Here is a 16,428-nt window from a genome sequence, read left to right on the forward strand (position 1 = left end):
GTGTTGGGAGTCAGGGTGGGTCCTCCACGAGGCAAGAGCAGGTGAGAACTAAAAGGGACCCAGAAGCCATTCATCAGCTGCAGGGCCTGAGCCCCATTCACTGAGGTGGAGGGGGCAGCACGGAACACCCCAAGCAGCTCGGGCTGCCCTGCAAAGCTTTCCACTTATTTATTCTTCCAAGGTCCCACTCTTCTCTGATCAATCATCCAAGCGATATTTGCGGATTGTCAACTTCACACCAAGCAGACCGTTCATACAATAAATATCATGGGTTTTAGAGGTGGGCCACCTGATTTGAGCCCCTATGCTGTCATTACTGGTTATACGACTTTGGCTAGTGATTGGAAGTCTCTGGGCCTCAGTTTCCACATCTCTAGAATAGGACTGTTGTAAAGATTACATGAGAAAATAACTACATAGTGCTTAGCATGGTGGCTAGCGCGTAGTTTTGCATTAACTAAAAAAAGTTAGTCACTGCTGTTACTATGGGTCAATGTGCTGAGACCTTAAGATTTTCTAAACATACGATTATCCTCTTAGGTAGTCAGTGAATAGCATATATTACAAGTCCCCCCAAAAGAGGTCCTTTTTGTTGCCTACAGTATCCGTGATTTTGCGCATGGTAGGAGCTCGGTAGCTTTTTGAAAAATGGAGGTAAGTTCCTTAATGACCAAAGATAAACTATTTCAGCAATAACTGATATTGGAGACTATTACCTTATACCGGGGTTTTGGGCTTGGAGAGGTGACAATTTAAGCTTGGAAATGACAAAGACACAAATTGAGACTAGTCATAAAATTTACTATCAGACAGTCTCCAGAGCTCACCTCTATGGTGTTCCCTTTTCATTCCTCTTAAGGGAGGACATACCACATTACATATAGGCTGCTGGGTAGGGTATTCATGCTGCAACACTCATCTCTGATCTGTGTATAATACCGAGTCCTTTCTGGTGGGATGCTGATGTGCACAGAAATACCAGCTTGTGAGGAGGAGAAAGGTACTGCAGAGAGGCAGACAGAAGTTATAAAATCAGAGATCATGAAACAAGCTTGGAGGCTCCTCCTACAATCCCAGACTATGAAAGCAGCAAGGGACTTTAGGGGTCACCCCCATTCTTCCCACCCATCTGACAGAGGAGGCTCTGTGACTGGACCAAGGCCACCAGCTAGTTAGTGACAGGGCTGGGACCAAGAGCATTCTCCTGACTCTACTTTAATGATCTTCCCACTATACCTAGCTGTCATCTTCTCTGAACACGAATTCATCAGAGGCAAGCAGATGACTGCCTTCCTTCCCAAGCAGGCCAGAGGGGCCCCAAGAGCATCATGTTAGTAAGAGAGGCCCAAACACGGCTCCTTATTAGAAGCCAACCATGGGAGTATGTTCTTTATCCCACACCCACCCCTGCGGTGTGGGTAAGCATGTTTATGTCTGCAATTAAGTCAGTTGTACAGAGGAATCAGTCCTCAAGGCAATTAGAACTGACACCTGCTTTTGATATTGAAAACAATCTGAGAAATAATTACATGAGTTACAGTTCAGCTGTCATATTTTTAAAAAGGTAGGGGCAAGATGGATAGCCCTGTGAGGCAAGGCTCTTCAAAGGAGCCTCTTTCAAATGAAGCCCAACTCAGAGGAATCCACAGAGACCCACCTCCTCTCCGCTCCTTGGCCCAGCCCACTGGGAAGACACAAGGCAGCCACGTCCTATAGCAAAACTGAGGACTGCTCTGGGGCCCTTGGGGGCAGGAAGAAAGGAAGGTGAAGGTCTTAGGGAGCTGCCTGTAAACTGGTACCATTTCAACTGGTCCCTGCCAGCCTGTCAGGGTCCTGTTGCTCCTATTCCTCCCTCCTGCCCTCACACACAGTGTCTGCTCACCTGTTCGAAGAGCTATCCTGCAATCCCACTCCTGGGCATATATCAGGAGAAAATGGTAATTCGAAAACATACGTGCACCTCCGTGTTCACTGCAGCACTATTTACAATAACCAAGACACGGAAGCAGCCTAAGTGTTCACTTACTGATGAGCAGACAAAGAAGATGTGGTATATATACACAGAGGAATAGTGCTCAGCCATAAAATAGAATGACAGAATGCCATTTGCAGCAACACGGATGAACCTAGAGATTATCATGCAAAGTGAAGTACGTCAGGGGCTTCCCCAGCGGCTCAGCGGTAAAGAATCTGCCTGTGATGCAGGAGAAGCAGGAGACACAGGTTTGATCCCTGGGTCAGGCATATCCCCTGGAGGAGGCCATGGCAACCCACTCCAGGATTCTCACCTGGCAAATCCCATGGACAGAGGAGCCTGGAGGCCACAGTCCATAATACTTGGACTGCTGGTTGGGTTGCAGAGTCAAACATGACTGAAGCAACTGAGCACACACGCACACATGCACGAAGTACAGACAGAGAAAGAAAAGTATCACGTGCTATCACTTATATGTGGAATTTAAAAAAAGATACAAATGAACTTATTTACAAAACTGAAATAGACCTACAGACCTAGAAAACAAACTTCTGGCTACCAAAGGGGAAGAGGGGGCAGACAGGGAAGAATAAATTGGGAGATTGGGATTAACATGTACACACTACTATATATAAAATAGATAAACAGCAAGGATCTACTGCATAGCACAGGAAACTATACTCGATATTTCGTAATAACTATAAAGGAAATAACTCAGAAAAATATGTATTTTATATAAATATATGTAGGAGAAGGCAATGGCAACCCACTCCAGTACTCTCGCCTGGAAAATCCCATGGACAGAGGAGCCTGGTGGGCTGCAGTCCATGGGGTCGCTAAGAGTTGGACACGACTGAGCGACTCCACTTTCACTTTTTCACTTTCACTTAGTTGCGGCATGCAGGATCTTCATTGCAACTCACAGACTCTATTGTGACCCGCAGGCTCCAGAGCACAGGACTCTGTGGTTGCAGCTCCAGGGCTCAGTTGCCCTGCAGCATGTGGGATCTTAGTTCCCTGACCAGGGATCGAACTCACGTCCCCTGCCTTGCAAGGAGGGTTCTTAACCACTGGACCACCAGGGAAGTCCCATGTTAAAAGTCGCTTAATCATTTTCAGTTTCAGTACTTGTGACTGGTCTGTTCATATTTTCTATTTCTTCCTGGTTCAGTCTTGGAAGGTTGTACCTTTCTAAGAATTTGTCCATTTCGTCTAGGTTGTCCATTTTGTTGGCATATGATTGCTGTAGTAGTCTCTCTCTCTCTCTCATGGGCTTCCCTGGTGGCTCAGATGGTAAAAAGAATCTACCTGCATTGTGGGAGACCTGGGTTCGATCCCTGAGTTGGGAAGATCCCCTGGAGAAGGACATGGCAACCCATTCCAGTGTTCTTGCCTGGAGAATCCTATGGACAGAGGAGCCTGCTGGGTTACAGATCATGGGGTCACAAAGAGTTGGACATGACTGAGTGACTAAGCGGAGAAGGCAACGGCACCCCACTCCAGTACTCTTGCCTGGGAAACCCCATGGACGGAGGAGCCTGGTAGGCTGCAGCCCATGGGATCGCGAAGAGTCAGACATGACTGAGCAACTTCACTTTCACTTTTCACTTTCATGCACTGGAGAGAGAAATGGCAACCCACTCCAGTGTTCTTGCCTGGAGAATCCCAGGGACGGAGGAGCCTGGTGGGCTGCTGTCTATGGTGTCGCACAGAGTCGGACACGACTGACGCAACTTAGCAGCAGTAGCAGCATGTAGGTATCTGAATCACTGTACTGTACGCCTGAAGCTAACACGACATTGTAAAAGACAAGTGAAAGAGAAAGTCGCTCAGTCATGTTCGACCCTTTGCAACCCCATGGACTATACAGTCCATGGGATTTTCCAGGCCAGAATACAGCAGTGGGTAGGCTTTTCCTTCTCCAGGGGATCTTCCCAACCCAGAGATTGAACCCAGGTCTCCCACATTGCAGGCCGTTTCTTTACCAGCTGAGCCGCCAGGGAAGCCCATAAGTCAACTATACTTCAATTTTTAAAATAGCTAAATTCTAATTACACTGCAAATAATTAATTTATAAGAGCTATCTAGCTCTGCTTTGTTCTCCCTGATAACCATTTCAAACTCTCAAGTGATAATTAAGGAAGATCTTTCACCATGCTACATCCAGGACCTGAGGCAAGTCTTAACATGTAGTAAACATGTTATATGTAGGTAATAAACAACTGATAACGCTTTTCAGTATTAGAACTCATTTCTTTGGCAATTTTATAGTTTCATTCTTCCATATCCATTCTTTCCTTAGGTATTTATGACCCTTTGGATGGGGGTGGCTGTGGGCATCGTGTCAAAGATGAGAAAAAGTCGGAACAAATGAGGAGAGCTTGCCCAGGATTATGCAGCCAGAAGAGCCAGTAATCCAGCAGGTCTCTTGCCCTGGGCTCTTTCAGCCACAGTAGGTGTCTGCCTTGGGGTGTGAGTGCACCACAAGTGAAAGAGAAAGTTGCTCAGTCATGTCTTTGCCACCCCACGGACTATACAGTCCGTGGAATTCTCCAGGCTAGAATACTGGAATGGGCAGCCATTCCCTTCTCCAGGGGATCTTCCCAACCCAGGGATCGGACCCATATCTCCCACATTGCAGGCGGATTGTTTACCAGCTGAGCCACCAGGGAAGGCCAAGAAGTACTGGAGTGGGTAGTCTATCCCTTCTCCAGTGGGTCTTCTAGACCCAGGAATCAAACCAGGTCTCCTGCATTGCAGGCAGATTCTTTACCAGCCTAGATATGAGGGAACTCTCTCCAACAGTCCAGGTTCTACCTTGGAGCCTTGCATGTAGCAGGAGCACATTAACAAAGACAAACCAATTTAGAGGTATTTGACCTTGGCAGCTCTTCTCTCCCAGGGGCCCTGAGTGGGAGGGGCAGTGATTTAAGCCTATTGGTGGAGGCAAGGGCTGAGGCCTAGGTGGTGATGATAGGAAGCAGCAAGAAAGCAGAATAATAAAGCAATTTCAGACAGCGATTAGGGCTGCAAAGAGGGTCACAAATGGAGAATCTTAGGAGAAAAATACAGGACAAAATGCATCAGTGGAAACAAGGTTTAGACTGTATGAGTCAGACTCTAAGTGCCCAGAGATCCAGAGAAGGGAAAAACTAGAGATGTCTGAAATGGTTTGTGGAAATGGAACCCAGCATCAGGCTTTGAACAAAGGTTAGAATCTGATTGGGTGGAAGGCACAGGAGATGGATCCTCCAAATGTGTATCAGGTTAAAAAAGATTTACAACTAGAGAGTTGTGAGTTAAGTTTTATTTTGGGGCAAAATGAGGACTGCAGCCCGGGAGGCAGCACCTAGGATAGCTCTGAGAGACTGCTCCAAAGAGGCAGTGGGGGAAGGTCAGTATATACAATTCTGCGGAAGGGGGAGTTCAGTGCAATCAAGCACTCATTTTACAAAAGTGTTCTGCGAATCACAAGGAGGTGACATCACTATGAAGGAATTTAGTGCTTTTCTAGAAGGAATTTAGTGCTTTTCTAGATATGAGGAGATGCAAGGATTGGAATCATGAAATCAGTTCCTGAAAATATCTAATTGTCTAAAGACTGGTTCCACCAGTTTCCTGGAACACAGAGTGCCTCACTCTCCACCCTGAATCCCCCTCAGGGGGTATTGGAGGTCAGGAGCTGCAGCAGCACAGGGTTCAATCTTTGTAGCAGCAGATGGCAAAGCCCTTGGCAAGTGCCAATTTTAGTTGACATGTGAAATCCAGAACAAAGGAATGGAACCAAAATCACATTTATAAAACGACTACTATGTGTCAGGCAGCATGCCGGATGCTGTCACACCCATACAGAAGAGGGAATAGCACCATGTGGGGGCATGGGGACAAGAAAGAGGGCAGATGACAGTGAAGAGGAAAAGTTAAAATTTTACATAACCTCCTTCTCCTTCTGCCTCTGTAACTCAGTTTGCCCCTTGCAAAGTCTGGATCACGTAGGTCACATAGTCTCAGAAAGTGGGGACTTGTAATACTAGGAACTGGAGTTTATCTCACTCACCCTGTCCTGCTCTTTGCCATGGCGCAGCCCCTGCAAACCTGCTTAATCACAGGGTTTGGAACCAAAGCCTCCAACCAACAATCAACACCTACTTAACAGTCATGTGAATGAGTCACCGTGGGAGCCGATCCTCCAGTCCTGGTCAAGCCTTCAGATGACTGCAGTTTCAGCCAGTATTTTGACTGCTACTTCGCAATAAACCCTAAGTCAGAACCTACGGAAACTATGAGGGACAGCAAATTGTTCTTGTTGTTTTAGGCCACTAAGTCTTGAGTGACTTGTCAGGCAGCCACAGATAACTAATACACTAGATGATACCGATGAGGCTGGTCCAGGAACCACACTTTGAGAATGATTGCACTATTTTAATCCTTGTGCCCAGTGTGTACCTGGCATAAAGGAGGTACTCAATAAATATTTTTGAATTAATTAATGAGTAAACAGATAGGAGACGGGGAATAAAGGTGAGACTTAAAACTGCAAGCATTGGGGAGCCACTGAGTTGATAAATGACATGACACGACAATGATATCTGGGGATATTTTCTGAGAAAGGGCATTAGAACCATGATTTGCTCAGTGGTCTTGCTGGCAAAGTTGCGCACTTAGTGTACAGTCTCTGCTCTAGTGTCTGAGGCCTCCATCCAAGGACTTGGCAGGCAAAGGAACCTGGGCCTGGGAACTGCTATGTCTACTTCTTCTGACATGCAGAAGTCCTGCAAGGACCTCCATCTGTCCCTGCATTTTGATCTCGATCATCCATCTTTCATCTCCTCCTTTGCTCTCCTTTGTCAGCCCTTATCCCCTCGTTCTGTCTGTCCTCCTCTCTCCCCTTAATTCCTCTAATAGCCTCACCTTCCACAACAAGTCCTCTGGGGAGATTCCAGCCTCTTCCACTGCTGGTTCCATGGAGACTCTTCCTCCTACCAGCCTGGAGTGTTTCATCCCCTCCACTTTATTCCCATAAAGCAGTTCACAGTATAATGCCTCAAATATTTACCAAGTAGTAACAGTCTGCACCAGCTAGCATTAGGCTGAGTATATGGAGACAAATAAGACCCATTTACACGCCAAAGAATTCCATTAAAGACATCTAAGTGCTCATGGACCAGCATATCTGCTTCAGCTAATATTCCTCCACTGTTGCTTAGTCACTAAGTTGTGACTAATTCTTGACTGTAGCCCATCAGGCTCCTCTGTCCATGGGAATTTCCAGGCAAGAATACTGGCATGGATTGCCATTTTCTTCTCCAGGGAGTCTTCCCAAACCGGGGATCAAACCCACATCTCCTGAACCTCCTGCATTGGCAGGCAGATTCTTTACTACTGAGCCACCTGGGAAGCCACACTCCAAACTCACCCCATCCCCAACTCCACCCCTACATCACTCGCCTCTCTTTGGGGCTGGTTTGGGCTTGGGGGTTTTAACCACTGGCCCAAGCTAGACACCACCTCACCCGGCATCAGAAACATGTGGGAAAGGGTTAAACAAGGGCACATGTATCAGCGGGAACCTCTCATCACAGTCTCAGCTCAGGACAAATTCTCTGCTTCTCCAGATACTTGATTACTGCCTTTGGAACAATCCTTGAGTTGCAGAAGAAAACTGGCTTTACTTTGATGTTTTGCCAGCTCTCTCTCTCTCCTGCTCTATTGGTCTCAGCTGTTCTGCCAAAGTTTTAGACTTATTTGTCTTTCTTTGCATTTTGGCTCGGGGTGTTTGAGCAGTAATACTCAGGCTTTGTTTGGGATTTCTGAAAAACACTGTATCTGATGTGAAAAACAGGAGATTTGGCAGGGGTGCAGATCTAGCTCACTTCTAGGCAGAGTCTAGGATGCTGAGTCATTAGTTTTTAGCATTGTTATGGTTAAATGAAGTGGGTCTATCCTATCCAAGCTGCCTTCTCCCCTCTGAGTCTTTCCAGGGTGCCCAGAACCTCCGACGGGATGTAGTCAGCCTAGGGAGAGGGACTTGAGCCCATTCCCTACTGCCAAGCCCTCCCCAGCCTTCCCCATAGAGTCTCTGAAGTTGCTGGATGATACAAATAAACTTTTGCAGAAACCCTTAGTGCACACAAGGAAGCAGCCCCCGTAGTCCCGCAAAGAGTGCAGACCACCAAGTTCTCCTCCAGGAGTGCCAACCCCATGCCAGAAACATTTGAGCCTTACCTACTTGGGTTCCCAGAGTCTGATTTCCAGCTGCTCCACCAAGGCCGTTTCCTATCATGAAAACACCTCACCTCTAGCAAGTACAAATCAGAATGTGTCAACTTCCCTTCCAATCTCCTCTTCCCATGGTCTGCCCAACTTAAGAATGATGTTCCCATTCTCCAGGTGCTCAAGTTAGAAACCCAGCATACCTCAGGGTTTGTATACATTGCCACCCATCCTTCTACATCCTTCCCCCTGATCAATTCTTTCACCAAGCCTAGAATATTCTCTCTCCAAAATATAGCTCTCTGAAAAAACAAAAACAGTAATTTGAAAAGATACATGCACTCTAATGTTCACAACACCATTATTATTTACAACAGCCGATACATGGAAGCAACTTAAGCATCCATCAACAGATGAACGGATAAAGATGTGGTGTGCATGTCTGCGCTAAGTCACTTCAGTCGTGTCCAACTCTCTGCTACCCTGTGCACAATAGCCTGCCAGGCTCCTCTGTCCATGGGGTGGTCCAGGTAAGAATACTAGAGTGTGTTGCCATGCCCTCCTCCAGGGGATCTTCCCAACTCAGGGGTCAAACTCGAGTCTCTTACATCTCCTGCATTGGCAGGTGAGTTCTTTAGCTTTAGTGCCACCTGGGAAGGCCAAAGAAGATGTGGTACATATATACAATGGAATACTATTCAGCCATAAAAAGAATGGAATTTTTCCCATTTGCACCAACCTGGATGGACTTGGAGGGCATAATGCTACTTGAAGTCAGACAGAGAAAGACAAATACTATATGATATCACTTGTATGTGGAATCTAAAAAATACAACTAACTAGTGTGTATAACCGGAGAAGGCAATGGCACCCCACTCCAGTACTCTTGCCTGGAAAATCCCATGGACAGAGGAGCCTGGTAGGCTCCTCCATGGGGTCGCTAAGAGTCGGATACGACTGAGCGACTTCACTTTCACTTTTCACTTTCACACATTGGAGAAGGAAATGGCAACCCACTCCAGTGTTCTTGCCTGGAGAATCCCAGGGGCGTGGGAGCCTGGTGGGCTGCCGTCTATGGGGTCGCACAGAGTCGGACACGACTGAGGTGACTTAGCAGTAGCAGTGTATATAACAAAAAAGTAGCACACTCACAGAGAACAAACTAGTGGTTACTAATGGGGAAAGGGGAGGGGGAGGGGCAATATAGGGATAGTGGAGTCAGAGGTACAAACTATAGGTCTACGGTATAACTACAAGGCTATAAACTAAGGTATAACTATAAGATACAACTATAAGCTACAAGGATATATTGTACAGAATGAGTAACATATTTTTTGTGTGCTCACTTGCTTCAGTCGTGTCCAACTGTTTGAGACTACATGGACTATAGCCTGCCAGGTTCCTCTGTCAATGGGATTCTCCAGGCAAGAATATTGGAGGGAGTCACCATGCTCTTCTCCAGGGGATCTTCCTGACCCAGGGATAAAACCCATGCCTCCTGTGTCTCCTGCATTGCAGGCAGATTCTTTACTTCTGAGCCACTGAGGAAGCCCAATATATTTCAAAATAACTCTAAATAGACCATAGCCTTTTAAAAATGTGAATCACTATATTATGCACCTGTAACTTATATTCTACAGCAACTATCAACTATACTTATATGTGTATGTATGTGTGTGTGTGTGTATATATATATATATATATATAATCTATAGTGTCCCAAGTGACCCCTCCAGAGTCAGTGAGGCCCAGAGGTTAAAACACCAGAAAATGAAAAGGTATGATTAATACAAGTGCCAATTTATTTATCCCAATCCTGTGAGCCTGGCACAGAGCAGTAGTTCAGTGGATGCTAGCAGAAAATAAAGAACAGCAGCACAATAAAAGCCCTTATGTCTCTGGAGGATCAAAACTGAGAGTGGGAGGTGTTGACCAGATTGTGTCTGTTCTGGACAGTCCGCAAAGAATAAGCTGAGGGACAGGTGGCAACAAAGGGAGTGGTCTGGGAAGGAATGAAGTCTCTTTAGAGACAGTGTTTTAAGAGAGGGGCAATTTCAGCGGGCAATTTCAATTTCAGGTGGCACAGTGGTAAAGACTGTGCTTGCCGATGCAGGAGACACGGGAGAAGCAGGTTCAATCCCTGGGTCGGGAGGATCTCCTGGAGAAAGAATGGCAACCCACTCCAGTATTCCTGCCTGGGAAATTCCAAGGACAGAGGAGCCTGGCAGACAGCAGTCCATGGGTCGCAAAGAGTCAGACACGACTGAGCACTCACGGTTGTAACTTCAGTGGGACCTCACCACTAGGAAATAAACGGGACAGCAAGAGACCTGGGAGGGCTCCTTCACAACAGCAGGGAGCCGAGCCCGCTGAGCAGAGCCCCACAGGGCCTCCCAAGGTCCACGTGGACCCTTCATCTCCTGAATTTACCAACACCGCCTCCCTCCTCCATCCAGTGCCTGAGATTTTGGCTGGAGCTGCTGCCCTCACCCCAGAGAACTGACCCGTGGCCTGCCCTCCCCTTGAGCTGGAGCGCCTTCCATTGTTCCCTGGAGCTTGGCAGGCTGCCCAGGCCTTCAGTCGAAAAACTACTTCTTTTCTTGTGCTGGCACAAAAGTTTTGCCTCTTAGATGGAATTTTCCCCACTCTTTCCCACAACGACCAGAGCAGACCCTGAAAGGAACTATAAATGACTTTCCTCTTGGTTGAATAGTGAGATCTTCATCATTCAAGCCCAGAATGTCTACGCATCACCAACATTCTCCCCAAGACCCCCAAGGGTGCAAGTTCCAAAAGAGAGGAGTGACCGCATTGGGTAGATTAATGCTGTTAAATCTGTCATCCAAAAGCTCCATGTACAAACCTGTCCCTGACAGTGACAAAGGGCTTTTGCACATCTGCTCTCATCTTATATACACAGTCCTACAAGGGAACGGGGACTGCCATGTGGGAAACTGAGGCCCAGAACAGTCAAAAGACTTGTCCAAAGTCAGAGCAAGGACTGAGAGCATCTGAGTCCCGAGGGAACCACTCTGGCCCAGGCCCTGCTGGGAAACACTGTGCCACCTGCTCCCAGGCTTCGGGAAAGAAGTGAGCTTCTGGCCTTCTACTCAAGAGGCAGGGGTAATGCAAAGAACATTTGGGGGTTTGGGACCCCCCACACACAAAATGTGTACTTGATCTCTGTCCCTACGCCTCACCAGCTATATGATCTTGGATGTGTTCCTTAGCCTCTCTGAGCCTATTTCCCCATTTACACAAAAAGAACAGATGGTCCCCTAGCAGGGTTTCTGTAAGGATTCAGTGAACCAATGTAGTTAACATGCGTGGTTCAAGTGCCTGTTACAAAGGAGGTGTTCCCAAAGCTCTGGTTCGCTCCTTGCTCTTCTGGGCCAGGGGCAATGGTCTGGCCACAGGGAAAGGGGGCCACACACTCAATTCACAGAGCCATGGTTAGGTTGGAACCAGTTCCTTGCTCGTAGAGAAGCCTGAGCTCAGCATGAGTTAGGGAGCTGAGCCCTTGAGTTTTCTGGGCTGTGAGTCAGGGGTGCTCGATCTCTGAACATGATGTTCGACTAAGCCTGGCAGTGGGTACTGCACACGGGAAACTGTGCAGAAGCCCTCAAGGGTCACTTGGCATCATGACTTGTGTCCACTCGGGTGTGCAGGGGCACCAGGGGGCGGAGGGGCTGCTGACCTTCACGGCAACAATCCCAAGAGCTTAGTCAGCTTCTCTGCACCTCCCTGACCCCCCCTTAACAGCACCCCCTCCACTCCCCAACAACTCATTAAGTCCTTCCTTGATGCTATTCTCCTTTGGCGTGGACACAGAGATAACAAGCTCCATAAAATTGCTCCCAGCAGGAGATTCCTTTCGTTAATCTTGAAATAAACTCTGAAATAAACTCTTTCCAACTTCAAGGTGCAGTGGCCACTCTGAGACCTTGGCAAACAGGTCAGCTGCCACCTGGACCATGACCTGATTCTAGAAGGCGCTGGTCCTGCCAATCGGTGCAGCTCTGACTGCCTGTGTTTACTCGGCGTCTTCATTTACTCAGTCTGCTCAGCTTAGTTTTCATTCTCGAGAAAATCCAGCCTGGCCTTGTGGGATCTTTCTGTAATAGACTGAGCTTGCAATGGCTGCCCCCACCCCACAACACACACACACGTTCTGCAGTTTCCTATCAATTTAGTTGCTTTGTCAATTCACTTTCATTCCAGGCTCCTCTAGAGCGTTTCAAACCCCTCTCTTTGGTGGAAACTTAATGGACTGTTTCTCATTACTTGGAAGGCCAGAAAAAAAAAAAAAGACCAGAAAAAAAAAAAAAAGGCAGTGCAGAGGATCCAGGAGCCAGGACCACGTTGCACCCACAGCCTCAGGATCCTATCAGTTCTCTGCACCAGGTCTGTCCCATTCTTCTGTATCTTGGATCATGCAATTAAAAGAGAAACAGAGACTTCCTGGCTCACAGACCCACCAGGACAGTTTACTGACTTCATGATCTGTAATACTTTCCGATAGCCTTGTGAATCCAGACTAGGGATTCAAGCCCAGCTCCAAAAAGCACGCTTCAAAAAAGTTCAGGGCTTCCCTGGTGGCTCATTGGTAGAGAATCTGCCTGCCAATGCAGGAGACACAGGTTCAACCCCTGATCTGGGAAGATCCCACATGCTGGGGAGCAACTATTGAGCCTGTGCTCTAGAGCCCAGGAGCCACAACTCTTGAGCCCGAGTGCCTAGAGCCCGCACTCCACAACAAGAGAAGCCTCTGCAATGAGAAGCCTGCACGCCGCAACTACAGGGTAGCCCCCACTCGCCACAACTAAAGAAAAGCCTGAACAGCATGGAAGACTCAGCACAGTCAAAAAAAGAATCTTATTCCATAATAAAAAATATCTATACCTTTAAAAAAAGTTCACACATATGTTGAGTCCTCCTCTTCAGTTGTACTGCATGTTGCCAATCACTACTGGAACCCCCTCCTGAACATCATCAGAGGAACACACTTTCTATGACTAACACTGAGGGCATTAGTAGGGAAAATTAAGAAATGCTATATAGATTCCCAATGATAAGATAGTTGGCCTCAGAGGTCTCATGTGAATTCTTATCTTCAAGAGACATTAAAGGGCATGGTGATTCAAATCCCAGCCCCATCACTTATTAGCTGTGTGATTTGGGGCAAGAAGATGCTTAACCTCCTGCTGCCTCAATATTCTCATCTGTAAAATGGTGATAATAATAGCAGTCATCTCACAGGGTTGTTGCAAAGATTTTAAATGTCAGTGCATACAAAGTGCGTCAAACCATGGCCAGCACATAGGAGGTACTCAGTAAATGGAGCTGCTGTCATTCTCCTGTTGGTGGGCTTTTGCAGCCCTTGGAATCACCGTGAGTGTACACAGGATGGATACAAGCTCTCTCAATAGCCTGACAGTTTGCTGGGCTCTCCCAAAGCCCACAGATCAGACAGGGACCAAGATTACACAAATGCCACATGCTGTCCATGGGAAAGACAGACCCTGTGTAGCCACCCCTGGGCATGTGTGTGCACGCACACACACACACACACACACACACTCCTGCCAGTTTTGAGAAAAGTCTCTCAATGCCCACCCTGAAGAAGTGGGTGTTAGTGCAACCCTACGTGTCCAACTTTGGCCATGGTGAGGGCCACCTGGTGTCCCCCAGGGAATGACCAGCACACACAAGTCAAACAACACCCTTCACTCTCAAGGTAGGAATAAACTCATGTCTCTTCAGTTTCCATATGTGGCTCAAGATTTCTTAAATAACCAATTTAAATTTCATTTGCATGCATGCCTGCTCAGTCACTTCAGTCATATCTGACTCTTTTCGACCCCATGGACCATAGCCCACCAGGCTCCTCTGTCCATGAGATTCTCCAGGCAAGAATACTGGAGCGGGTTGCCATGCCCTCCTCCACGGAACGTCCTCAACCCAGGGATCAAACCCACGTCTCCTGGACTGCAGGCAGATTCTTTACTCACTGAGCCACCTGGGAAGCCCTAAGTTTCATTTAAAATATAGTAAAACCATATAAAGCACAATGAGAATGTGATATGCCCAGTTGGGGTACATGGAGAACACCAGCCCATTTACTTAGGATGCTAAAATTTCTCCTTGCTACACAGGCCTTTGAGTTAAGTTTTCCCTTCTTAATTAGAGACTGTCCTGAGACTAAAAGTCAAGCTGTGGAAAACCTATTGCTATTCACAACTACTTAACTGTGAAAATCAAGATTTCTTGGTGCTATAAGACTGTTATGGACTAAATGTTTGTGTTCCCTCAAAACTTACATGTTGAAGCTCTAATCCCCAATGTGATGGCCTTTGGGAGGTGTTTAGGTTTAGACAAGGTAACAAGGATAGGGCCTCATGATGGAATTGGTGTCTTTGCTGTTAAGTGGCTAAGTCTTATATGACTCTTTGCGACCCCATGGACTCCAGCACACCAGGCTCCTCTGTCCTCCATTGTCTCCTGGAGTTTTTTCAAATTCATGTCCATTGAGTCAGTGATGCTATCTAATCATCTCATCCTCTGCTGCCCCCTTCTCCTTTGACTTCAGCGAGAGGCATGCAAAGTCTTAGTTGCAGCCTGTGGGATCTAGTTCCTTGACCAGGGATCAAACCCAGGCCCCCTGCATTGGAATCATGGAGCCTTAGCCTTCCCACCACCAGGGAAGTCCCTTGGTGTCCTCAGAAGAAGAGAAACTAGAGCTTTCTCTCTCTCTCCATCATGTGAGGACAGTGAGAAGATGGCCATTTGCAAGCCAGGAAGAGAGGTCTCACAGGAAACCAAACCCTTCTAGGCCTTAATCTTGGGACTTTCCATCCAGAAGTGTGAGAAAACTAATTTGTGTCATTTAAGCCACCTAGTCTATAGTATTTTGTTATGGTAGCCAAAGTTAAGACATTTTAATGAATTAAATCATAATTAAAATATGTTTTATACCATTTTAGGCACATGGAGACCCTCAGCCTGTTAATTTAGAATACAAAATGAACACCTTTTTATGCAAGTCTCTGAGCGAAGTTTTCCCTTTAGTTAAAGAGTCTACTGAGACTAAAAGTCAAGTTGTGAAGAACCCATTGCTATTATCCACTACTTAAATGTGTAAGTCTGGAGAAGGAAATAGCAACCCACTCCAGTATTCTTGCCTGGAGAATCCCATGGACAGGGGAGCCTGCTGAGCTACAGTCCAAAGGGTCACAGAGTCAGACATGACTGAACAACTAAGCATGCACACAAATGTGTAAGTCAGGACTTCCTGGTGCTTTGCAACAAAACCAAACCCTGGAAGTTAACCGATTCTGGAAACTGATATTACTCCGCAATTTGATGCATGCCCCTGACTAAAAATTCCTATTCTCATCAAAACGATATCGCTCACACTGATTTTAAACTAAGTAAGTATCACCAGTTTGGGACTATAAATGCATACTAACAAAACACTGCTTTTGCCTCGTGTATTTAAGGGTTCCAAATAAAGATTTTATCTTTAGAAGAAGTTTGGAGTCCAACTCAATTGCTTATAATGGGGTGCCAGTGCACCCTCAGAGCCCCCGTGCATGCCTCTTCCAGAGCAACCTCTCCATTTTACAGTCACAGGTTCTCACAAGACTTGACTACAAGTCGCCCCAGCTTTAACACTTTCGGGTTCCTCCCCATTTCCCATAGAACAAAGTGAGGACTCCCTGGCTCATCCCCACGCAGTGTTCACTGGCATCAGACCTGCTCTGGCTCCATCACTGTAGGACCACTTGCACAGAACTACTTGGCATTGCCCAGAAATATCGGGTATTTCACGCCCTTCCCTTGTCCCAAGATGCCCTCATTCTCTCTTCCCTTCACAGTCACACTCCCTCAGTCCTACCCCAGTTCAGCTAACGTCTCACCAGTCCAGGTCCAACTCAAGCAGAATCTCCTATCCAACGCCATGCCCAATCCAGGCTCCCTATTCCTGACCCTGTCCTGAAATGACTGGTGCACATCTCCAAGTGCCCGCATGACGTCGAGCTTCTACTGGAATTGTGAGATGTTTATCTTTATTACATCCGGCACACCACAGGTATTCAGTAACAGTGAAGGAAAGGAAGACAGGGAGGGAAGAGGAAAGGGAAGAGGTGAGAAGGGAGAGAGCAAGGGATGGTCAGAGGCCAGCAAGGGAGATGCTGTGACAAGCCAGGCAGAGAGCTAGAGGCAGGGGTCACACTCCA

The 16,428-nt window shown here is 47.0% G+C and overlaps 1 protein-coding gene across 1 annotated transcript in view; it reads right to left on the minus strand.

The window, feature by feature from the left end:
- Window positions 1-16,428, minus strand: part of TMPRSS5 (transmembrane serine protease 5) — a 41,138-nt gene that overhangs the window by 2,650 nt on the left and 22,060 nt on the right. The gene's annotated exons all lie outside the window — the stretch shown is intronic.

Source organism: Giraffa tippelskirchi, chromosome 11, assembly GCF_054371585.1.
Source record: "Giraffa tippelskirchi isolate mGirTip1 chromosome 11, T2T-mGirTip1v1.2.pri, whole genome shotgun sequence".
Lineage (NCBI taxonomy): Eukaryota > Metazoa > Chordata > Mammalia > Artiodactyla > Giraffidae > Giraffa > Giraffa tippelskirchi.